This window comes from Schistocerca nitens, chromosome 3 (assembly GCF_023898315.1).
Source record: "Schistocerca nitens isolate TAMUIC-IGC-003100 chromosome 3, iqSchNite1.1, whole genome shotgun sequence".
In the NCBI taxonomy this organism is placed as follows: Eukaryota; Metazoa; Arthropoda; class Insecta; order Orthoptera; family Acrididae; genus Schistocerca; species Schistocerca nitens.
Genome location: NC_064616.1, coordinates 875,443,130 through 875,459,058, shown reverse-complemented (window position 1 = coordinate 875,459,058; position 15,929 = coordinate 875,443,130).

Here is a 15,929-nt window from a genome sequence, read left to right as displayed (position 1 = left end):
GGTTATTCTGTTCGATGTCCTTCCCCATGGTCAAACGATCAACTCTGAAGTGTATTGTGCTACTCTTCAGAAATTGAAGAAACGACTTCAGCGTGTTCGTAGGCACAAAAATCTGAACGAACTTCTCCTTCTTCATGACAACGCAAGACCTCACACAAGTCTTCGCACCCGAGAGGAGCTCACAAAACTTCAGTGGACTGTTCTTCCTCATGCTCCCTACAGCCCCGATCTCGCACCTTCGGATTTCCATATGTTTGGCCCAATGAAGGACGCAATCCGTGGGAGGCACTACGCGGATGATGAAGAAGTTATTGATGCAGTACGACGTTGGCTCCGACATCGACCAGTGGAATGGTACCGTGCAGGCATACAGGCCCTCATTTCAAGGTGGCGTAAGGCCGTAGCATTGAATGGAGATTACGTTGAAAAATAGTGTTGTGTAGCTAAAAGATTGGGGAATAACCTGGTGTATTTCAATGCTGAATAAAACAACCCCTGTTTCAGAAAAAAATGTGTTGCATTACTTATTGAACTGCCCTCGTACAAGAATGAGTGTGGGAAAAGAGATAAAATGTGTTTTAGAAGAGAATTACTCAAGCAGGCAGATGATAGACTATTGTGCTTGCAGGAAATTTCAGGAAATGCAAATAAGATTGACAAAATGTAGAGAGACTTTAGGGAAGTCATAAACTGAGTTACAAGTACAGAAAAAAGGAAAGGTGCGATAGAGCTGATGGACTCGTTACAAAGAGCATGTTTTATACAAGACCTGAGTAATGATCAAATACAAATGATAGTCAGAAGTCACAGTGACAAAACTGAATGCAGTGGTGGAATTAGCATTACAGGAAAAAAGTGCTCTATTGTCAATGTGAGAAAGAGGAATAGCTTTGTGAACAAGGACTGAATGCACAAACAGAATGATAAAGTCACCTAATGCAAGTAAAGAGTTGAGACATTTTACATGTAGATTGTGAGAGCATATAGCAAGTAAGTGTAGGTAAAACAAGCTGGAAGGAAGGATTCATGCTATGATGCCAAAGCAGTTCACAAATTTCTGCTATGATTGTGATAAACCAAGCCACACAGACTCAGAATGCATCACATGGGCAAGAAAAGTGATGGAAATAGAGCCCAGCATGATAAGAGGAAATAGCGAAGAGGTCAACAGACTGCATTCTCTGACTGAACGGAGATGCCCAAAAGGCAATCTGCCAGATAACTGCAGTGTACCATGCAACATAACTTACTTCAAGTGTAAACAAACAGGGTGCTATGCTAAGATTGTCATAAAGGGCCTTGGCATGTGTGTAGAAAGGATAAAGTGGCAGCACCTAATAAGGAAGTCACAGGGAAAGTAAAGAGTGGCAAAGCTGCACGGTCAGGCATTGTCACAGTAAATAACGTTCAATTAGGGTACTACACTATGCCACAGAAAATGATGTGCTATTGTTATACTGTGTAGAGTCAAAGAGGAAATTAAAACTGTTGATAGATACAGGGGCACCGCTGTGCTTGTTGAAGAGAAGGAGTATTATTGTCAACTGTATGTTTAGTATAGATAAAGCAGAAAGGTCTCAGTTGAAGGGGGTTACCAGTGAAGTGGTAAGTACATCAGCTGCAGTGAAAATATACCTAAGTTTGGAAAGTACTGGAGAAGTCTGAAACAAGTTTCAAGTGTATGAGATGAGGTTATACAGCCCATATGACAGTTTGATTAGTAGAGATTTTTCAACGCAGCATAAAATTGAGTTAGTTTATGAGAGAAAAGTGTTAAGATTACAAAGGCAAAATACACCCTAACAGTGGAGGAGGAACCTAAAGAAGATGAGTTTGAGGCTGACCAGAAGTCTGAAATTGAAACTAGGTCATGCAAGGAAAAGATATTGTGGTTGAAAGTGGATTGTAAAGTACTGAGGGACAGGAGAAGGGAAGTGGTCATCCTGAAACAGGAAATTGTGCAAGGAGAGTACGTTCCAGAGCCATTGCCAAAAATGTGAAATAGCAAATGCACTGTAAGTGCAATAAAACTGTCAGAGGTGAGATATAATTAAAGAACATCAGGTTAGTGATGGAAGAATTAGGCCAAGTAGCAAAGATGCACAAAGTAAAAGGTGGTGATGAAGCCATAGAAAAAAACAGGAATTCATGGTAGTGATTTATGAAAACAATTGAGAGTGGATCAGTTAAATGCAGAAAATAAGAATGCATTAGTAGGAGTTTGCACTGGGCATGCAGATGTGTTCCATCTACCAAGTGACAAACTGCCACATATATCCATGTAGATGCATAGAATCCTGATAGCCCAGGAACATGCAAGGAAAGTTATGAACACAAGCTCATACAGAATACCCAATGCTCAGCAAGAGGTTTTGAAAGGGAAAAAGAACAGATGCTGAAAGTTGACATCACTGTCAAAAGAATGAACATGTAGAACACACCTTTATTGATAGTCCCAAAGAAAAGAGACACCACTGGCAAACAGACGTGGAGAATTATAGGGGACTGCAGGCAATTAAATGACATTACTGTAGGAGATGCATTTGTGCAACCAAATATCTCTGATATCTTGGACCAACTAGGGCAAGCATAGTACTTCTTGATGTTTGACTTTGCAGGTGGAAACTTGGAAATTCGTGGTAAGTTCCTATGGGACCAAACTGCTGAGGACATTGGTCCCTGGGCTTCCACACTACTTAATCTAACTTAAACTAACTTACGCTAAGGACAACACACACACCCATGCCCGAGGGAGGACTCGAACCTCCAATGGGGGAAGCCATGCGAAACACAGCAAGATACCTCAGACCGCGCAACTACCCCACGCATAATTGCAAATGGATACTACCAAATATTGATGGAGAAGAAGGATAGTGAGAAGATGGCATTCAGCTCAAACTACCAATACTATGAATACAAATTAATGCCCATGGCACTGAAAGAGCCACAGATTGTTTCCAACAATTAATTAACACAGTTTTGGCAGGTCTGCAAGGAATTATATGTTTCATGTGCCTAGAAAATGTAGTGTGCCACAGAAGGAACCTGCATGATCGTAATGAGAAGCTCCAGTTAATTTCTGATAGGTTGCAAGAGCATAAGTTAAAACTGCAACCAATAAGTGTGAGTTCTTAAGAAAAGAAATGATCTGCTTGGGTCATTGTATTGTGGACAAGGGAATCTCACTGGATGTGGAAAATGTAGAAAAGGTGAAGTTCTTTCCACAGCCAAGAACAACAAAGGAATTAAAATTTGGTACTACCGAAAGTTCACTGCAAAGTTTAGCAAAATTGCAAAACTACTCCAGAATTGCTAAAGAAAGGTGTAAAATATGTAAAATATGGGTGGGGTGAGAGCCAAAACAATGCTTCTGAAGAATTAGACAAGAAATTCATTAATCCACCACTACTCCAGTATCCAGACTTCAAAAAGCCATTCATTGTGATGACAGACGCAAGCAGTGCAGTTCTAGATGCAGTTCTGTCCCAAGGCAAGAAATTTGGTAAAGACTTGCCCAATGCATACACTTCTGTACCATTAAACAAGGCAGAATTAACTTTTAGTACCTCAGAGAGAGAATTGTTGGCTATAATATTTGCATTAAAGATAGTTTTAGACTCCTGAAGTGGAGACTTAAACTTGAAGGACGTGATTATGAAGTAATCTACAAGCCAGGTGGGCTGAATAGCAACACAGACACTCTTACTAGAACACAGTCCAGTGAGCATATTCAGACTGCAGGGACCAGCTGGAAGACAGGTAAAAGGATAATCAGGTGAATATGCAACAAACCAGACTGAGTGATAAGATAGAAAGTGATGACAAAATATCAGTGGATGCAAAGGCAGATGTTAGAGAAGTGAGATTAGTCATGAGTAAAAGCAACAAATACTGAAATAAATGATAATCCACAGGGAGGGCGCCGGGGTATGCACAGGCTGTTTCAGAGGATAAAGCAGTATAAGCAGTTGAAAGGAATGAAACACGCTGTAGAAGAATAAATACGCAACTGTCTGTCATGCTAAAAGAATAAGTCTAGATAGACAAAGACAAAAATGCTGTTGGAAATTGCAGACACAGCAGGAAATATATTCAAAAAATGTTCAGTGGCCATTGTAATCCACCTAAATGTATGAATCACAGGTTAAAGGCACATGCTAATATTCCAAGACAGTTTAAGCAAGTGCACATTAGCTGTGCCAATAGAGCAACAGGAGGCTGACACAGTAGCAGAAGCATTTTTAGAACACATAATTTTACGATACAGAACTCCATCAGTGCTTACAACTGACCAAGAGTCAAACCTTTTAAGAGAGTTCGTAAATTGTTGTGTATTAGCAAGATACACACAATGGCATACCATCCAGAGTCAAATGGTGCACTAGAGAGAAGTCACTGTACACTGACATACTATTGGAGACATTTCGTGACAGGAGATCAAAGTGCATGCAACAAGTGTGTACCATATGCAATTTTTGTATTCAGCATGACACCACACAGTTGTACAGGGTACATGCTTTTTGAACTGATGTATGGCAGAAAGGTAAACATCTCAGGAACATTGCCATGAGAATCAGCAAAGGTAAGTTGTGACCATGAGTCATATGTGAGTAATTGAGAGCCAGAATGCACTCTGCCTCACAAGCAGCTTGAAGTCAAACAGTATGCTTATGGAACACCTGCTCTGTTATGTGACAGGATTCACAATTTCCTGTCACAGAGGTAACAGTTCACAGTAGCTGATGGAAAGTCATCGAGTAAAACAGAAGTAATTTCTGCCATTCCCAAGGTAATGTTATAGGCCCTCTGCTGTTCCTGATCTACATAGACAACTAGGGAGACAATCTGAGCAGCTGTCTTAGGTTGTTTGTAGACAATACTGTCATTTATCATCTAGTAAAATCATCAGAAGATCAAAACAAATTGCAAAATGATTAAGAAAAGATAGCTGTCTGGTGCAAAACTTGGCAATTGAGTCTAAATAATGAAAATGTGATGTCATCCACTTGAGTACTAAAAGGAATCCATTAAACTTAGGTTACATTATAAATCAGTCAAATCTAAAGACTATAAATTCAGCTAAATACCTACAAATTACAATCATGAACAGCTTAAATTGTTAAGAACATATTGAAAATGTTGTGGGGAAGGTGTACCAAACATTGTGTTTTATTGGCAGAACACTTAGAAGATGTAACAGATCTACTGAAGAGACTGTCTACACTACACTTGTCTGTCCTATTTTGGAGTACTGCTGCAGGATGTGGGATCCTTACCAGATGTGATTAATGGAGTACATCAAGAAAGTTGAAAGTAGAGCAGCAGGTTTTGTATTATGGAAAAATAGTGGCGAGAGTATCACTGATATGATACAGGATTTGGGGTGGACATCATTAAAAGAAAGGCATTTCTCATTGCAGCAGAATATTCTCCCAAAATTTGAATCACAATCTTTCAATTCCACAGGCAAAAATATTTTGCTGACACTGACCTACATCGGGAAAAACAATCCTCATAATAAAATAAGGGAAATCAGAGCTCACACGGAAATATGTAGGTGTTCATTTTCTGTGCATGCTGTTCAAAGATTGGAATAATAGAGAATTATTGTGGAGATGGTTTGATGAACCCTCTGCCAGGCACTTACGTGTGATTTGCAGAGCATCCATGTAGATTTAGACCCCAAGAAACTACTGAAATAACTTAGACCAACAACATTGAGCTAGAAAATGTACATTGGACAACACATTAATGGACTGTCAGACTACACTGAATGGATAACACTGACAAGAACTTGCATCTACTGAGAAAATGATAACATTAACTGCAACCAAATGTCTACTGAACTCAAGATACCCACACAAATGAACACAGTTACAGAAGCCAAGAACTGAACAGACCATATCTGGAATGTGGAAGGACACACATGCACTGAAGTAGGATGTAAATACAGGCTTGCATAACACAATAAAGCAGAACACACTGATCCATCAAGCTGAATTAGCACAGAAGTGGAAAAACAGTTGTCTGAAAAATGTATGAGCAACTGAGAAAAAATGAAACCCTGCTCCACAAACATGAATGAAGACACATCAGGACACTTTGAAACAAATGTGAAGAAGTGGCTTCATCATCCCCATCCTGTCCAGGCATTGCCACCCTTCAGACATTTGCCAGTCATGGCTGCATCATCCAGGAGAAATGTGACATGGCATGTGAGTGTTAGGCTTGATGTGAAGGTGTGCAGTAGCCTGGTGATGGACAAGACCAGCAGCTGGCACCTTAATCAGGTACTGTGATTCAATTCACTCTTTGTAATAACAGCTCTTTATTTATTAACCTTGAACTAAACTCAGTACAGCTTCAAAGGACAACAGTCCACACTTTAATACAACTTGAAAGCCCATCTTCATGATATGTAGTGGGTACCTGCTATGGTGAGGTCCACCAATGGCTGACAGTCCAGCAGCTGATGATTCCAGCAAAGGTGTGAGATGGTGCTGTATGATGGATAGCAGTAGTGGTAGGTGTTATGGTATGAAGCATGGACTCAAGGTGACTGACAGTCAGCATGGAGCCCAGGGTGGAACCAGCTGTTGAAGATCTTAGTGGTGACCTATGTATTCATCAGCAGGGAAATACAGGCACGGCATCACTCGGACACCTGACCGTGTGGGTACAAATAGCTGCCTGTGACTGCAGCATTTATTACTGTCACTTGCATACCACATATTGATATGATGTGTGCCCCCAGATGCTGTAGCAGCTGCAAGAGGCTTTGGGGTAAAGAGCCCAGCAAATTTGCTGTTGACAAGCAACCTCCAGTGGTAAAGCAGGGGCAGCACCTGGCCCATCAAGTACATCCACAGGTGTAGTGGCCCAATATCCTGAGGCCCAGCTCTACATACAATACAGTAACATACATATCTGTAAGGAACTAACTTGATATTTACTATTAAAAACAGTCTTGATCACGATTTATTTATCAAGATGACCGGTTTAGACCACTACTATGGTCATCTTCAGACCATTGAGTAGGAACCTCATTCTGTTGGAGTAGTGATTCTCCGACAGAAAGAGGTTCCTACTCAATGGTCTGAAGATGACCACAATAGTGGTCAAAACGGGTCACCTTGATAAATAAATCGTGATCAAGACTGTTTTTAATAGTAAATATTTGTAAGACATTGATCACTGCCTTTCCCGTAATGTAATCAAAAGTAACTAACTTGATGCTCAGTCCTCATCCGTCAGCAAATGTTACTCACTGTGATGGAATAAAATGTAGTAATAATATGAATAGTAATGGTAGTAACAATAATAACAATAGTTTCTACTATTTCTAATTCCAAAAGTGTGGGTAACCACTGAAGGTCTTTTTAAGTAACTGGGAAAATAGTTCACTTAATATATATGAAACTGAGCTTAATTTTAAATGAATGTTCTAAGTCATAGACTTTCTTGCTCACTCAAAATCTTAAAAAAGTCACTAAATTCAAAACCATTGGGAAATATCTCCCCAGTGACAATATGTTGTTGAGCCAATTATTAAATCTCTCATATGAACCCAATTAAGTAGTCACTTTGAGAAACATAACCTGCTGTGTAACAAAGGGCCTCCACCAGCCAAGACAGTTAACAACTACTTGATGGCCTCTGGTACATGTGGACAAGCTGCAATGTATTTCACCATTGGATCCCAGACAAACTCGAAGGGATTTAAGTCAAGTAAATGGGTAGGCGTGTCCATTCATTGAATATCCTCTTGCTCCAAGATGTCCTCCACCTTCACTGTTTGATGCAGTTTGAGACATAAAAGTCCATTGAAACCCATTTAAAACAAGTATTTTTCAATCCAATTTGAAATAAACAGGAATCACTGATGTAAACAAAAGGCAGTGGTATAGGTAAATCTATACTTACAAAATTGATACAATGAATAAATAAATTATAATTGTGTTGAAATATGTAAGTCCTGTAATTGGAAGAAATATTTAGGATTAACATAATTAGGTGAAATCTGGAACAAATGATCGAGTACATTGGTCAAAGTCACTTCTTTAAAAGTGAGATGGATTTGTGTTAAAACAATAACTAAATTAAAGTCTGTTGTATTTAAATGAAAAACCAACCAAGAGAATCAAAACTGATTAGAAAATTAAAATGTAATTAGCGAAAATGTTATAAGTGGCATGTAAACATAGGTACCAGTAGTTCTTTAGGTATTTTGTCAATAATAAATAAAAGACCTATTTTGCCACATTCAATGGGGAACTTGGAAACATATATATTGGTAGGAACATTTTCCAATCCATGTATCTTTTGCATTTTATAAAAATAGTAAAAGTATTGTTATTATTTCATATTTGAGTATTCTGACACTTCTAAAATGTTAAATGCTTAAAATTCGATAAATGTATTTGCTCTATAAATGGTAGTGCAACTGTTGAAATATGTCATTAATTTTAAGGCAACAGTTTTAATTGTAATTTTATTAAAAAAACCCTTTATAACAATACTGAGGATTGTTCATATTTACACTCCTGGAAATGGAAAAAAGAACACATTGACACCGGTGTGTCAGACCCACCATACTTGCTCCGGACACTGCGAGAGGGCTGTACAAGCAATGATCACATGCACGGCACAGCGGACACACCAGGAACCGCGGTTTTGGCCGTCGAATGGCGCTAGCTGCGCAGCATTTGTGCACCGCCGCCGTCAGTGTCAGCCAGTTTGCCGTGGCATACGGAGCTCCATCGCAGTCTTTAACACTGGTAGCATGCCGTGACAGCGTGGACGTGAACCGTATGTGCAGTTGACGGACTTTGAGCGAGGGCGTATAGTGGGCATGCGGGAGGCCGGGTGGACGTACCGCCGAATTGCTCAACACGTGGGGCGTGAGGTCTCCACAGTACATCGATGTTGTCGCCAGTGGTCGGCAGAAGGTGCACATGCCCGTCGACCTGGGACCGGACCGCAGCGACGCACGGATGCACGCCAAGACCGTAGGATCCTACGCAGTGCCGTAGGGGACCGCACCACCACTTCCCAGCAAATTAGGGACACTGTTGCTCCTGGGGTATCGGCGAGGACCATTCGCAACCGTCTCCATGAAGCTGGGCTACGGTCCCGCACACCGTTAGGCCGTCTTCCGCTCACGCCCCAACATCGTGCAGCCTGCCTCCAGTGGTGTCGCGACAGGTGTGAATGGAGGGACGAATGGAGACGTGTCGTCTTCAGCGATGAGAGTCGCTTCTGCCTTGGTGCCAATGATGGTCGTATGCGTGTTTGGCGCCATGCAGGTGAGCGCCACAATCAGGACTGCATACGACCGAGGCACACAGGGCCAACACCCGGCATCATGGTGTGGGGAGCGATCTCCTACACTGGCCGTACACCACTGGTGATCGTCGAGGGGACACTGAATAGTGCACGGTACATCCAAACCGTCATCGAACCCATCATTTTACCATTCCTAGACCGGCAAGGGAACTTGCTGTTCCAACAGGACAATGCACGTCCGCATGTATCCCGTGCCACCCAACGTGCTCTAGAAGGTGTAAGTCAACTACCCTGGCCAGCAAGATCTCCGGATCTGTCCCCCATTGAGCATGTTTGGGACTGGATGAAGCGTCGTCTCACGCGGTCTGCACGTCCAGCACGAACGCTGGTCCAACTGAGGCGCCAGGTGGAAATGGCATGGCAAGCCGTTCCACAGGACTACATCCAGCATCTCTACGATCGTCTCCATGGGAGAATAGCAGCCTGCATTGCTGCGAAAGGTGGATATACACTGTACTAGTGCCGACATTGTGCATGCTCTGTTGCCTGTGTCTATGTGCCTGTGGTTCTGTCAGTGTGATCATGTGATGTATCTGACCTCAGGAATGTGTCAATAAAGTTTCCCCTTCCTGGGACAATGAATTCATGGTGTTCTTATTTCCATTTCCAGGAGTGTATATATAAAGGGCAGCCATGTTGGCATAAGGGAGCAGTGTCTTATTAGATTCCATGCAAGAAGCATGTAATGGCTTAAGGAAGATGTACGTGAGTGTTGTAAGCATGTCAGTATAATTATGAAGTGACTTAGAATAAAGGATCTGAAAGTTAATGTTTGTATTTATTAATCATGGTGTAAAAACCATGTTACAGTCAACAACAAGAGCCTGTGGCAGCAGCAGATATAGGCTAAAGCAAATGGATGAGTACACCCTACCAAATTATAAGCTATGTTAATGATAATTTCACGTGTGGTGAATGGAGCTGGGATATGTCATAATTCTGTAAATTAATCTTACATTTTGTTTCAGAAAAAGTTTGTAATTCCATATTGTACTTGAGGGTTGCGCAAGGAAAACAACTAGATGGTAATCAGCAGCACTACAATAAGAACAATGTAATGATGATTGCCAAAACAAGGTTAACTGATGTAATCAAAAAAGCATAGTAGAAAAAAAGTACTGTAAGTAGAAATTTTATTTCATTTTTTTGTTACTTTTTGAAAATTTTTCCCTAGCTTTGTTAATATGGAAGACAACAGGGAGGTTGACATAAATAATCAGAATGATGCAAATGTTAGTGGGGAGGAAATAAATGATAATGATGCAAGTATTTGCTCATCAATCCATGATGATTGTAATGTAGTTAATCGAAAAAAGGGAATTGGGGAAAACAGTGACCACAATAATGTAAGTGAAGGTTCACCTTTCATTGTGTTTAAATCAAGTGCGTCTGTTTTGGATAGATTAGTTCAACTAATGTAAGAACAGAAAAAGTCGATTGATGAACATAAAATTTCTCTCAGTCAAAAACTTGACTCTATTGAAAAAAAATTAGATGAACATGGGAACCAAATACGTGAAACAAAAGATAGCTTAGAAAAATGTTGGGTTCAAATAGACAAAAATACCAAAAACGTGTCAGTTGTAGAGGGGGAAATTTCTACTTTAAAACAAGAACAGCAGAATTTTGAAGAAAGGTTAGATTCTGTAGAAAGGAAAGATGATAGTTTCGAAGACTTTGCAACCTCATAATTTCAACATTTAAAAAAGTTTAACAAAGATGTAGTGAAAAAGTTTAATGAGAAAGATAAAAGTATACAAAACTTTACCAAAATTGCGAATGACAATTTTACAGAACTAAAAGAAGATGTAGGTACATGTTTAGGGAGAATTTCAAATTTCAGTCAAAAATTCAGGAAATTGAGGACACTGTTACAATAAAATCTTTCAGAAACTACAATCAGTTTTGGAATAATATCAATATCAAAACCTTTTCAGGGGAAGGGAATATACATACTGTCGACTTTATATTTCAAATTAAAGACAATTTTGAAAGTAGCATGAGGGACAATTTAAAAATTAAATTCATTAAAAAATTCTTGGATAGCGAGGCTCTCTCGTGGTGAGGCGCTCTCGTGGGCTAACCAGGCAATCAAATCTGACATGACCTTTTTTGAAGTTGAACATGCTTTTATGAATAAATTTTAGTCAGAAACTAGACTAGCCATAATCAAGTCCAATTTCTTAAATGATCCAAATTTCTAGCAAGATAGTGGTCGAATGAAAACATTTTGTGAACAGCAGTTAGAAAACATTAGTGCAGTTAGATAAACTACACTACTGGCCATTAAAATTGTTACACCACGAAGATGATGTGCTACAGATGCGAAATTTAACTGACAGGAAGACGATGCTGTGATATGCAAATGACTAGCTTTCCAGAGTATTCACACAAGGTTGGCGTCAGTGGCGACACCTCCAACGTGCTGACATGAGGAAGTTTCCAACCGATTTCTCATACACAAACAGCAGTTGACCAGCGTTGCCTGGTGAAACATTGTTGTGATGCCTCATATAAGGAGGAGAAATGCGTACCATCACATTTCTGACTTTGATAAAGGTCGGATTGTAGCCTATCACAATTGCCGTTTATCGTATCGCGACATTGTTGCTCGCGTTGGTCGAGATCCAATGACTGTTAGCAGAATATGTTCGTTTGTTTGGAATCGGTGGGTTCAGGAGGGTAATACGGAACAAAAACACCGTGCTGGATCCCAACGGCCTCGTATCACTAGCAGTTGAGATGACTGGCATCTTATCCGCATGGCTGTAATGGATCGTGCAGCCACGTCTCGATCCCTGAGTCAACAGGTGGGTACGTTTGCAAGACAACAACCATCTGCACGAACAGTTCGACGACGTTTTCAGCAGCATGGACTATCAGCTCGGAGACCATGGCTGCGGTTACCCTTGATGCTGCATCACACAGGAGTTCCTGCGATAGTGTACTCAATGACAAACCTGGGTGCACGAATGGCAAAACGTCATTTTTTTGGATGAATCCAGGTTCTGTTTACAGCATCACGATGGTTGCATCGGCATTTGGCGACATCGCAGAGAACACACATTGGAAGCGTGTATTCGTCATCGCCATACTGGTGTATCACCCACCGTGATGGTATGGGGTGCCATTGGATACACGTCTCGGTCACCTCTTGTTCGCATTGATGACACTATGAACGTGGATGTTACATTTCTGATGTGTTACGACCCGTGGCTCTATCCTTCATTCGATCCCTGTGAAACCCTACTTTTCAGCAGGATAATGCACGATATCATATTGCAGGTCCTGTACGGGCCTTTCTGGATACCGAAAATGTTTGACTGCTGCCCTGGCCAGCACATTTTCCAGATCTCTCACCAATTGAAAACGTCTTGTCAATGGTGGACGAGCAACTGTCTCATCACAATACGCCAGTCACTACTCTTGATGAACTGTGGTATCGTGTTGAAGCTGCATGGGCAGTTGTACTTGTACACGCCATCCAAGCTCTGTTTGACTCAATGCCCAGGCATATCTAGGCTGTTATTATAGCCAGAAGTGGTTGTTCTGAGTACTGATTTCTCAGGATCTATGCACCCAAATTGCATGAAAATGTTATCACATGTCAGTTCTAGTATAATATATATTTGTCCAATAAATACCCATTTATCATATGCATTTCTTCTTGGTTTAGCAATTTTAATGGCCAGTAGTGTATTAGATGAGATGATTCAAATTAATGTTTTGAAAAGATGTTTGCCACAAAGAGTACAGTGGAGTCTGGTCTGTGGGCCTGACAACACTCTTGAGGAATTTTTGAGGTATATTGACAAATTAGACGTAGACTGGGAAAGAAATGAAAGGTATTATGACAGGCAAGATGACAGTAGAAATAGAAATAACAGAGCTTTCATTTATCATTTTGAACATAGGGATAGCAGGGTAAATTTTAGAAATGAAAATTATAGGGGAGAGTACCAAGAGAATAGTAGATTCAGAAATGATGACAGAAGAAATGGGGAAAAATCATAGGTAGAGACCAGAGAACAGAAATTTTGAGCCAAGAAATAGGCAGTGGGGACAAGGTCTAGGAAATAATGGTAACAATTTTGATAAAAGAAGAAATGGTCCAGAAAACTAAGTAAGGCCTGCCTCTTTCAGAGCTTGGCAGAGTGAGGCAAATAGAAATGGTGTATATAGTCAGGCAAATTGTGGTGATTTCAGAAAGGGGGAGGGGTAGAGCAAATAGGGCATATCAAAACTACATATCCAGAAGACAGCCTGAAGTAGATTAGATTAGATTAGATTAGATTAGATTAGATTAGATTAATACTTGTTCCATAGATCATGAATACGACACTTCGTAATGATGTGCCACGTGTCAGGTTAATAAAAGATGTCTGTACAAGATATTACATTACACAAAATATTGCAAGACACAAATGTTTAAGTTTTTTTTCCCTCCCTTAATTTATATCTAAAAATTCAGCCAATGAGTAGAAGGATTTGTCATCTAGAAATTCTTTTAATTTATTTTTAAATTTTGGTTGACTATCTGTCAGGCTTTTGATGCTGTTCGGTAGGTGACCAAAGACTTTTGTGGCAGCATAATTTACCCCTTTCTGTGCCAAAGTCAGATTTAACCCTGCGTAGTGAAGATCATCCTTTCTCCTGGTGTTATAGCTATCCACACTGCTATTACTTTTGAACTGGGTTGGATTATTAACAACAAACTTCATAAGTGAATATATATACTGTGAGGTTACCGTGAGGATCCCTAGATCCTTAAATAGATGTCTGCAGGATGACCGTGGGTGGGCTCCAGCAATTATTCTGATTAGACGTTTTTGAGCAATGAATACTTTTCTACTCAACGATGAATTACCCCAGAATATGATACCATACGAAAGCAGTGAATGAAAGTAGGCATAGTGAGCTAATTTACTGAGATTCTTATCACCAAAATTTGCAATAACCCTAATAGCATACGTAGCTGAACTCAGACATTTCAGCAGACCATCAATGTGTTGCTTCCAGTTTAACCTCTCATCAATGGACATACCTAAAAATTTTGAAAATTCTACCTTAGCTACAGACTTCTGTTCAAAGTCTATATTTATTACTGGAGTTGTGCCATTTACTGTACGGAACTGTACATACTGTGTTTTATCAAAATTTAAAGAGAGTCCGTTTGCTGAGAACCACTTAATAATTTTGTGAAAAACATCATTTACAATTACATCACTTAGTTCTTGGTTTTTGGATGTTATTACTATACTTGTATCATCAGCAAAAAGAACTAACTTTGCATCTTCATCAACGTGGAGTGGCAAGTCATTAATGTATATCAAGAACAGTAGAGGACCTAAGACCGAACCCTGTGGGACTGCATACTTGATAGCTCCCCAGTTTGAGGAATCAGCTGTTGTTTTAACATTACATGAACCACTTATTTCAACTTTCTGCATTCTTCCAGTTAAGTATGAATTAAACCATTTGTGCACTGCCCCCCTCAAACTGTAATGATTTAGCATATCTAAAAGAATTCCACGATTTACACAATCAAAGGCCTTTGAGAGATCACAAAAAATACCAATGGGTGATGTCCTGTTATTCAGAGCATTTAATATTTGATCAGTGAAAGTGTATATAGCATTTTCTGTTGAAAAGCCTTTCTGAAAGAGAATGAATTTTGATAGGGAATTTTGGGAGAATTTTTTATCCGAGAACAAAGATGAACAAAAAGAAAAGAAAATCTGAATTTAAAATAGGGGAAAACATTTTGACACATTTCTTTGATAGTAGTAATCTAATATAGTAGTTACTGATAGTGATGAAGGAGATTATGATGTGTATGGTTTATTGAAAATGTTGAGTGATTGCAAAATGAGTGAAAGAACTGACACTGGTGTGGTATGTATGGAAGCTGATGATCATGTACTTAGGAATGAAAGTGAAGATGACAGTGTTATTCCATATAAAATTTCAGTAAGCAATAAACAGAAAAAAGATGACGATGTAGTAGAACAGAAGGATCATAGTGTTGAAGTTGTTGGTGTATTTGAAGAAGTGTGTGAAGATGGAAATGAATTTAGTGTTGAGAATAATATTTAGTGTGATGAAATGTTTCTGATGATGATGATGATGATGATGAGGTTGATGATACTGTATTGCTCACAGAATTGGATGGTATGGTATATTCAGAAGTTAAGGTTGATGATTGTATGCTGAATGATTCTGGAAACTCTGATGTAAGCTTGAGTGATGTTTTTGAAACAGGTAGAAAAGTACATGATAGTTTAATTTTGCCAGTAGATGTCAGTGATATTGTGTCTGAATTTATTAACAGAAATGAGAGAGGAACTTTGATCAGTGATAAAATAGTGAAAGTAGTTAGTGACTATGATAACAAATGTGACCATAGTGACCAAAGGTTTAAAGTCATAAATGGAATTTGTCAAAATGTGTATTTAGGGAAGGAAAGTTGTTCTAAAAATTTAAAACAGTCATTTAATAGAAAAATAATCAGTGGATGTGTAGAAATAGTAAATGATATCTATTTTTCTTGCCACTGTGTAGCAGTAAAATGTAACAGAGTAAGA